Genomic DNA, 10,058 nt, shown 5'->3' with positions numbered 1-10,058 from the left:
AAGCGAGCGTCGTCTGCTAGCGGGGAGCGGAACGCGTTCCGCTCGGCATCTCCGGTCTTCGCCACTTCTGGCTGCGCACTGCAAAAGAAATAAATTTTTTTAAATACAGAGCATTTCAGTAACTCACGATGTCACCCGCGTTGTCCCGTCGCAGTCCGCACCGTCGTTGTCCGCACCCCTCCCCCTACACTATATAAAAGAAAATACTATCCGGCGCCAGGTTTCGATCCCTCGACCCTGCGGGCGGAACGCAATGTACATGGTGCTCTACCCACTGCGCCACAAAGCCGACACAGAATCGGACGCTACGAACGCGCCTTATATCGTTGACTCATTCAAATTACTGCTGACGAGCGCTCTCTCGTCAGCAGTTGCCACAAGTGCAACAACATTAACGTAACGCAAACTTTAACGTAACGTAACAACATTAACGTAACGTCGTGCGCCCCCGGAAATGCTCTGCATTTGATCGTGCCCCTCGCGAGGGGGATGTTTCACTGCGTCGCCATGCGAACAGTTTGCCACGCTTTAGTTTCAGTTCTTTCTTTGCTGGGGTGCCGACGAGCGGCGCCACCTCCTCGCACTTCGCCGCGGGAGGATCCGCGGCGGGGGCGAGAGATGGCGCTGGCTTCTCCGCGGCCGTGTCTGCGGCCTCCGCGGGCACCGGCGCCGGCGCGGGGTCATCGCCCTTCTTTAAAAGTTTAGTTCGCACGCCACGCAGGTTTTTTTGAGTGAAGGGAAGGTGCTGCTCGGCCTGCAAGCGTAGTGGACTGGGCTGAAGGGGACAATGGTTAAATCCGCGACTCGCGCGCTGTTGCCTAAGGGAAGAAAGTTTTAAATGCGAATGCATTTCTTAGTCGGGGGTTGTCGTGCTCCGTCGGCGTGCGCCTGCATTCCTCCAGCGCGAGCGCACGTGAGCGCGCGCCTCGTAGTTCTGCCTTCGTCGTCGTCGTCGTCGTAAATGCGAATGCATTTCTTAGTCGGGGGTTGTCGTGCTCCGTCGGCGTGCGCCCGCAGGTGTTATCTCTCCGCGCTCCTCCTCGCCCCTAGCAACAGCTGTGGCGCGCCTAGCAGCCGGAGCAGGTGGTAGCTCCGGCGGGAGTAGCGGAGGGCAAGGGGAGAGGAGGAGCGCGCTCGGGCGTGTGAGGGCGCTCGCATCGCGGAGCTCGGGCGGAGTAGCGGAGAGTGAGTGGAGAGGAGGAGCGCGCTCGGGCGTGTGAGGGCGCTCGCATCGCGGAGCTCGGCGGGAGAGAGAGCTCGCGCGCGGGGCGGGCGTGTTGCGCGGGTCTCTCTCTCCTCTCCGCGTACCCTCTCTCCGCTCGCTGCGCTCGGAAAATGTATATAAAAGCAGTGGAGCGCACGCCTCTCTCCGTTACTGCTTGCCGCAGCGCACTCATCGGTGCACCCAATGCATTCGCATTTCCGCACGATCCCCTTTGGGGAGGTGGGGGGAGTTTTTTCTTTCCGGCCTTTCTTATGTGGCGTTCCCCTGCTACCACGCCAACAAAAAAATTCCCCCGCACCTCCCCGAAGGGAATCGTGCAGAAATGCGAATGCATTGGGTGCACCGATGAGTGTGTTGCGAGTAATGGCGTAATTAATGACGAGAGTGTGAACGTAATCATTTATTCATCAGCACCTGTTTGTGTTATCGTTGTACCTGACGGCCACAATGACTGCCTTGTGATCGCTAAAGTGCACGGTCAAAGGGTCTTTGAGAAGCATACGCGCGTCACAGTTTCGCGTAAAGACCAGATCAATGCAACTCCCGTGAATGGTAGTGGGGCACGTGTCGAAGCCGGCAGAGAGACAATGCATAGAGTGCCTGGTCTGCATGTACTCGACCAGCCACTCGCCACTCTTCTTGCGCACGTCAACGTTGAAGTCGCCAACCAAGACTGTGGGGTCAGAGGGTTTGGAGCTCACGCGCACACTTTCCATAGCCGCGTCCAGCTGCGCGGCGACGGCGTCTCGAGCGAGGTTGGGCGCGAGGTACACGGTCACCACAAAGACTCCGTGTCCGGTGTAGGCAAGGGTGTACAAGTCCTTGTACGGAGACGTGTCTCGAACGGGAGACGTGGCAACGGCGTGCGATATCAAGTTCCCATACACGTTAGACACGAGACTAACACCGCAGTACTCGCCGTCCTTGCCGCTTCGAGCAAAGTAGTACTCGTTGACGGCGTCATCAGCCACAGCAGTAGCACTCGGGCAGACACTGCGATCGAGGACGAGGAGTGACGCCTGTCGTTGTTGTCGCAGTTCTTCGCTGAAGGGCAAGTAGCGCTTGACGAACACGTCCACACCACCGGCTCGGCGGAGAGATAACACCTGCGGGCGCACGCCGACGGAGCACGACAACCCCCGACTAAGAAATGCATTCGCATTTACGACGACGACGACGACGAAGGCAGAACTACGAGGCGCGCGCTCACGTGCGCTCGCGCTGGAGGAATGCAGGCGCACGCCGGCCAACGGAGCAAGACAACCCCCGGCTAATAAATGCATTCGCATTTAATATAAAGTTTATTAAAATAACAGGCACCGCTGTAAATAGGACGCAGGGGTCGTTAAGGAGCGGGATGCACACAGCGCACCCTCTTCATAACTGAACATAAGTTCATAGCAGGTGCTCAACAACACTACACTCCGTCGCACCAAACACCGGTGCCAGTTCGCGCAAACAAGTCCACCTGTGCTCGTACGTATAGACCGTGCATGGAGTCACGCTCGGCCAGCAGGCTGCGAGGGAGATTGCAGTGAAGGGACGGATCCACATGCCTGAAAGATGCGGGTGTTAGGTCTGACTTTGGATTTGGATACGAGGCCCCGTGGGGCCTCCCAAAAATTGCCACGGCCGACGCTTTTTCACGTCGTCCAGGCGGGGTATTAGGGAAACATGAACTATTTTAAGCTAACATTTCAAACACGGAAAGGAAGTCTGAAGAAACACAATGATGAAATGACATAGCGCAACAATACCTGGTCTTTCTCAAGGAGACACACACGTTGCCCACTGATTAGGCAAGAGTAAAAACAAATATTTCAGTGGGAAAACTTGCACATAAAATAAACGTTCGATGTCATTAAATAAAAGCGTGTGTGGGCACAGTTCTTTTTGTTTAAAATTGCTTTGTTCTGTTAACATTTGCTAAAAAAAACATGCTAACTTCTGATAAAACTCGAGGCAAACCCAACGGCGCGTTCACAGCATTCCTATTGGGCACGCGCAGCGCGCGCATCGCTGCACCCTGGTTCCCCTGGTTACAGGCAACGATGTTCCAGTTGGTTGCAGCGGGTTTGAAGGTGACGGCGTCCCCGCGCGGCGTCATATAGTGCTCTTCTCGTTGTAGCTTCCTTTTTTTTTATTTCATCCGAAAAACAGGTGTCGTTACGCATAAGGATCTAGTTCAAGGTGCACCGGGGACGCGAATCATGGTAGTTTTAAGCTTCTTGACTTCGGTATTACAACTTCCTCTTCCCGCTAAGAATGTTGAACAAAAAAAAAAAAAAGCGGCCGCCTGAAAAGAGTGAGACACATGTCAACGTTGTCAGTACACACTCACGAAGAGAACAAAGGGAGGGGGGGGGGGGGGGGATTCGGAATGTCGAGGAAACGAACTGCATCTGGATCACGGCGTAAGAATATTCTTACACCGTGATCTGGATGTATTTCGTACAAGCTCAGTTCATTTAAAGCTATTTAAACTAACAATACCTCATGGCGGTTATAACGTGCCATTTAGAAGTTGATTGATTGTAGGGTTTAACGCGCCGACGCAACGCAGGCGATGAGGCGCGCCGTAGTGGAGGGCTCCGGATTAATTTTTTGACCACCTGGGGATCTTTAACGCGCGCCGAAATCTCGTACACACGGGCGTTTTTGCTTTTCGCCTCCATCAGAAAAGCGGCCGCCGCGGCCGGGAATCGAACCCGCGACCTCGTGCTCAGCAGCGCAACGCCTTAGCCACTGAGCCACCGCGGCGGGTGCCATTTAGAAGTTAAACGCGAACATAAAAATATGAATCAGCACTAAATCGAAGATTGGGGCCCATAGACGTCGAAAATTTGTGCGGTTTGGGTTTTGTGCATAGAGTCGTGTTACCATCCCATATTTGTTGAACACAAGCACGTGATAACGCGAGTTCCAGAAAAAGAAAGCCTGTGATTTGGGTGTGCTGGCTCATGCTTCTGTTTTCACGTTCAATTTGTGCATGACTGTGCGTGACTGAACAAATGCCTGCTTTGCATCCCCTGAACAATGCGCGAAGAGAAATGCTTAAGCATTGCTATGCGGACTCAGTGAGGAAAGCGATTTATTTGTCTGTAACGCTTGATGTCTCCCACTTCCGTCGCACACGAAAAGGCTTTTAATAAAAGGCGCTCGGCACTTTATACCTTCATATCATGGCGGCAGGCAATTATGTATTCTGTTATAGCCATAGTTGTCTGAGTGTTCATGCAGGAGAAGGTAATCCAGAAAGCCTAGAGCAAAGAAATTTGCGTACTGGAGACACAATTTCACGCGCGCACGCACGTGCGCACGAAGGCTGTCCGGCATTCGTGAGTGATGGTCATGAAATTCCACGACAAAAAGAGAAACAATAGTTTCAAATAATACACGTAAAATAAATTTCACATTTCACAAAACAGGAAACCGACAAACAAAACAGAAAAGGTTAGAGATAACGTCCTTAAAACTGATGTCGTGCCGTTATTCCATGGCAGAATCGCAACGCTTCAATCGGCAAATCACGGTGATCATTGAGTAACATTGGCTGGAACCATTTAACACGGTAAAACTAAAGAAATAAAATGGAGTCGCCCACTGTTGCGCACGTTAGGTGTGGAATGGTCTGAGCATTTGCACCCAAAAAGTCGCCACCAGCCGGAACTCAGTTCGAATGGAAGGGAAATTGACATTCGTACTAATTTGATTTCGAGACGTGGCATATGCTTTGTGTATTGCGAGATGTCGCAACGCGTGTCACATCGTTGAGCAAAATGTTACTCCTGGCTTCATGATTCGCATTTCTGGGTGCATCTATTGCAGGGGTTGGTAATTATGGTGCACTGTGGCGGAGCAGACCCACGAGAGCCGGAAGTATTTCATTCACCGATTTTCACTTCCACGCAACCTAATAAAACCGAGGCAAAGTCAGGTTGGCGAGTGAGTGAGTGAACAACTTTTTATTTGCCCAGATTTGTCGCTTAACCGTCGGTCAGGATTCCTTGGTCCCTGGCGGCGGTCGTGGCCATCTGGACGAGCCGGGTCTGGACACCCGGGTCGGAGCTGAGTAGCGCGGTCTCCCACTGCTCCTTCGAACTTATGTTGAGTGCAGGCTGTCCTGCCTTACTGCTTTGCGGGTCATTTCTCCGGAGAGGGCAAGACCATACCATGTGATGTAGGTCAGCCCTGTCACCGCACGCCTTGCATTTATCTGAGTAGAGCCCTGGGTAACATCGGCTGTAAGCCACTGGATTGGGGAAACAATCTGTCTGCAGCCGTCGCCACGCTACTGATTGCCATTTGCTCAGTGTCTTGTCTGGGGCTGGGTATAGTGCCCTTTCTAGTCTATAGTGGTTAACTATATCTCTGTAGTACACTAGCCTGTCCCTGCCTGACCGTCGTATCGAGTGAGCGTCTGTGTCAAGAGTTTCGACATCGGCTCGGTCAACGAAACCTCGAGCCGCTTCGTGCGCACACTCATTCCCGGCCAGGCCAGGGTGGGCCGTCGCCCATATCAGTTGTATTTTGCCCCCTCGCTCCATCGTCAAGCCGGATTTTAGGATTTGGGACGCCTCAGATGAGATGGATCCCCTCGCGTAGTTTAGAATGGCTGATTTGGAGTCGCTTACAATAACTTTGGTCTTGGAGGACGCGACCATTGCCAGGGCAATGGCCACCTCCTCGCCAACCTCCGGGTCCGTCGTTCGGACCGAGCCGGAGGTGATGCAATCGCCCTGTCGATTCACTACCGCTAAGGCCATAGCGTCACGGCTGGTATATTCGGCGGCGTCTACGTACATCACGTCCTCGGATTGTGCGTATCTTTTTTGCAGAGCCCTGGCTCTGGCCTGTCGGCGATCCTGGTTATGTACCGATGCATGTCTTAGGGAGTGGCGGGATATGCATGTGGGTCCGTATCTCCACTGGTATTTCGACTTTCGTGCCTTGCGCACCTCTGTGGTTTATGCTAAGAGAATCCAGTATTTGTCTCCCTGCCTGAGTCTCAGAAAGCCGTTCCTTTTGGGCGGTTAGTTGGGCTTCTATGAGCTCACTGAGCGTGTTATGGAGGCCCAGCGCTTCAAAGCGTTCGTTCGATGCAGTTACAGGTATACTCAGGGCTTGTTTGTGCGCTCTCCTTATCATAGCATTTATTTTATTCTCCTCATCCCGCTTTAGGTTCAGGTAAGGGGTAACGTATATGATCCTACTTAAAACAAAAGCCTGTACCAATCTCACTAGATTATGCTCTTTCATTCCGTGGTGCCTGTTTGCGATGCGCTAGATGAGCCGAATTGTTTGATGGACGCTTTTTTCCAGCGCCTTTATGGTTTCTATGTTGTGTCCATTGGCCTGAATTCTGAGGCCCAGAACCCTGATAGTCTGAACTGTCGGGATACGCTTGCGTACCACCTGCAAAAAGGTGAATGTTTGGAGCGGTCGAGTCGGTTTTTCGCCCTCTGCTGGTCGGACGGTATATTAGCAGCTCCGATTTTTGTGTGGAACAACTCAAGCCTCTCGGTTTTACGTACCCCTCTACAGCCTCGATAGCCCGTTGTAGAGTGTCCTGCACATGCCCGTCGCTACCCCCAGCCACCCAGAGCGTCACATCATCGGCGTATAAGCTGTGATGTAGTCCCTCTATGTTGTTTAGGATTACTGGAAGGCCCATCATGGCCACGTTGAAAAGGAAGGGCGAGAGGACAGACCCCTGAGAGTACCTCTGCTTCCGAGCTCAAACGTGGCCGATTGCAGCCCCCCCTACGGCAAGTGTAGGCGTTCGATCAGTAAGAAAGTTCCTGACATACTCATACGTCTTGTGGCCTATTCCTAGTGTGTCCAAGTTATCTAAGATAGCAGAGTGTTTTACGTTGTCGAATGCTTTGGTTAGGTCAAGCCCCAGAATTGCCCTAGTATCTAAAGGGGAACAGTTCTCCCCGTCAATGATATTGTGTTTAAGCCTGAGCATGACGTCTAGCGTCGACAATTTTGGGCGAAAAACCTATCATCGTTTCCGGAAAGAGTCCTTCCTCTTCTGCGTAGCTATTAAGTCTTTTTAATATCACGTGTTCCATTAGTTTACCTACGCATGACGTAAGTGATATTGGTCTTAGGTTCTCTATCTGCAACTTTTTACCGGGCTTCGGGATCATCACAACCTTGGCTGTTTTCCACTGCCCCGGGATTTGACCTCGGTCCCAGCACACGTTCATGTACCGGGCCAAGGCCTCGACGGAGCCGTCGTCCAGGTTGCGCAGCATCTTGTTCGTTATTCCGTCTGGGCCCGGAGAAGATCTGGTCCGGAGGTCCTGAATGGCACCTCGTACTTCCGCCACCGTGATGGGACGGTCCATAAGGTCATTCTCCTTGCCCGTGTATGATTTAAGCTGCTCTTTGGGGTTCGTCCCTATATATCTATCACAAAGTGCCTCTAATAGGTCATCCGTCCGACCCTTCGAATCGGTCGGACAGGCCCCACGCACCCCTACGCGGACAGGCAACAGTGTAAGTGGAGACACATCACCAGACCTCACGTTTACGAAAAACACACGAACAGAAGCCACGTGGCTAAATACACAAGAAAACTTGGACAGCGACCACTTCACGATTGCGACCACATTCGAGGCGGGGCTCGCAAAATACAAATGGGGGAGACGACTCAAAATTATAGACTGGGATACTTTCCGTCAGATTAGAACAGCTGAACTTGACTCAAGCGATAACGCCAGCACCCAAACGAAGGATATTGAAGATATCGAGGAATGGGCAGCACAGATACGTAAGTAGCGTAGACCAAGCGACTAAAGACATACCGGAAGAGGCAAACCTCTGCCAGGAATATTCTAGGCTACTGCATATGTGGGAGGCCAAGCAAAGCCTGCAAAGGCGACTACAAAGACAAAAGTTAAATCGTAATTTACGCAGACGTCTGGCAGCCCTGAACCGGAGATTGATGACTATGCAAACCAGCTTTTACAGCAAAATTGGTACAGAACATGCGACAGCATGGAACCCCAGATTGGCCTCGCAAAAACTTGGAGCATTCTCCGCTTCCTAATTGACCCGGAAAATAGCAAAACCACTCAAAAGCACAACCTCAGGTTGGCGAACATAATTTTTTAGGGGCGAAGCCCCTAATGGGCTCGGGCTGTCGGCGTCTCATGTGGTCACGGTACTAAAACACCGGGACACTCGTTCTCCAACACCTCACGCTAGTACGTAACGTGCACTAAAAGAACACACCGGGACACTCGTTTTCCAACGCGTCGGGCTAGAACGCTTCGTGCTTCAAAGACACCAGACCTTTACAGCAGAGCTGTATATCTCTACCCCCCAAGGATTTGTTCTCCGTGGGCAAAAACGCCAAGGCGCCAAGGTCTAAGGCGTCGAGCACTCAGCATCCAAGCTGCATTACACACTTATCATAACTTCTAAATCGCATCATACATCGAAACCGCATCACGGAAACTGCACCATACACTTATACACTGCATCCTTCGCCCCTCCCCAGGTTTCAAGTTAGTGGAGATGTAACCGGTTTTTTTTTCCTTTGAATATTTTTGTTACTACAATAGCAGTGCGATACTTTGCTGTGTTTTGTGTTGTTTGTTGTAGAAACTGTACAGCGTGCATATTGCCCTTGGCTGCTTAGCGCCAGAATTGGGCTGACGGGCTCGTCAAGCCGCTTCTATGCAGCTTTTATCGACGGCCACGCCATGTACAAACGGCGAGTAAAATTCTTGAATCCTTGGGGGCAACAAAAGTGGCTCAATGGGCCATTTTACGAATAATGAGAGGAGTAACCCTTAGGGACCGGAAACGAGCTTCCTGGATCAGGGAACAAATTTGAGTAGTTGATATAGCCCAAATAACGAACAAAAAATGTGGACTAGGGAAAAAATGGACTTGAGCTGGCTATGTAGGGATAAGAAATGACAACCGGTGGACCACCAGGGTAACAGAGGGGATACCAAGAGACAGGTCTAGAAGACGAAGAAGAAGAAGGCCAGTAACACGATGGAGGGATGAAATAAGGAAAGGGTGGGGAGGGGGCGGTGCACCTGATGGACTCGAGTATCGCAGGACAGGAGCGGTTGCAGGTCAATGGGAGGGGCCTTCGTCCTTCAGTGGACGAAGTTGCTGCTGAAGTTGCCAGTGTTGCTGCTGCTGCTGCTGCTGCTGCATCGACAAGGTGTGTCGCGACAAAGCGAACTTTCTGGTGATTGCTCTGTAGATTTCAATCGAATTACTGAAATTGGCCCCTAGGACGACTCTGTAATTACGCCGATCGAGTTTAAGTTACTTTTCATTATTTGGTCGTTCGCAGGGCAGTTGTAAATACTGCGCAATTCCGGTCTGCTGTCAATACATGGGCTTGTATGGGAAGAAAACGGACGGCCGCATGTTTGCACGCTAGACTAAAACTCTATTCCATCCAAGTATCATTCAAATAATTAACAAGAAAGTATGCTAAATCGCAATTTAAAAATGACCACGTATCTGCTCCTTTCGTTGCAAATGTCGACGAAAGACGACAGTCGACTGCCCCCCCCCCCCCCCCCCCCCCCCTTCAAGTAAATGCCTCTGTTTTATTTCTTTCCGCTAACTTCTCATGCTGTTCCTCTCCGGTCTCCTTCCTCCCAAGACAGCACGCTAGAGGTTTGCGCACGTCAATTTAAATTTACCGCGTTCCGTTGCTCCAGGCCGGGTGCCTCGATTCCAGCGCTGCCGTGCGGTGGAGACGCGCGTGAATACAGGCACCGTACTCACGCGTTTATAGAACCCCGTTGCCCTACTCCACGGGCTTTCCAAGCGGACCGGGGAACCTATC

This window comes from Haemaphysalis longicornis, unplaced genomic scaffold (genome assembly GCF_048455015.1).
Source record: "Haemaphysalis longicornis isolate Haplotype H1 unplaced genomic scaffold, Haemaphysalis longicornis Haplotype H1 scaffold_1, whole genome shotgun sequence".
NCBI classification, from domain to species: domain Eukaryota; kingdom Metazoa; phylum Arthropoda; class Arachnida; order Ixodida; family Ixodidae; genus Haemaphysalis; species Haemaphysalis longicornis.
The sequence above is the reverse complement of the archived record's forward strand: the minus strand, read 5'-3'. Positions refer to the sequence as shown.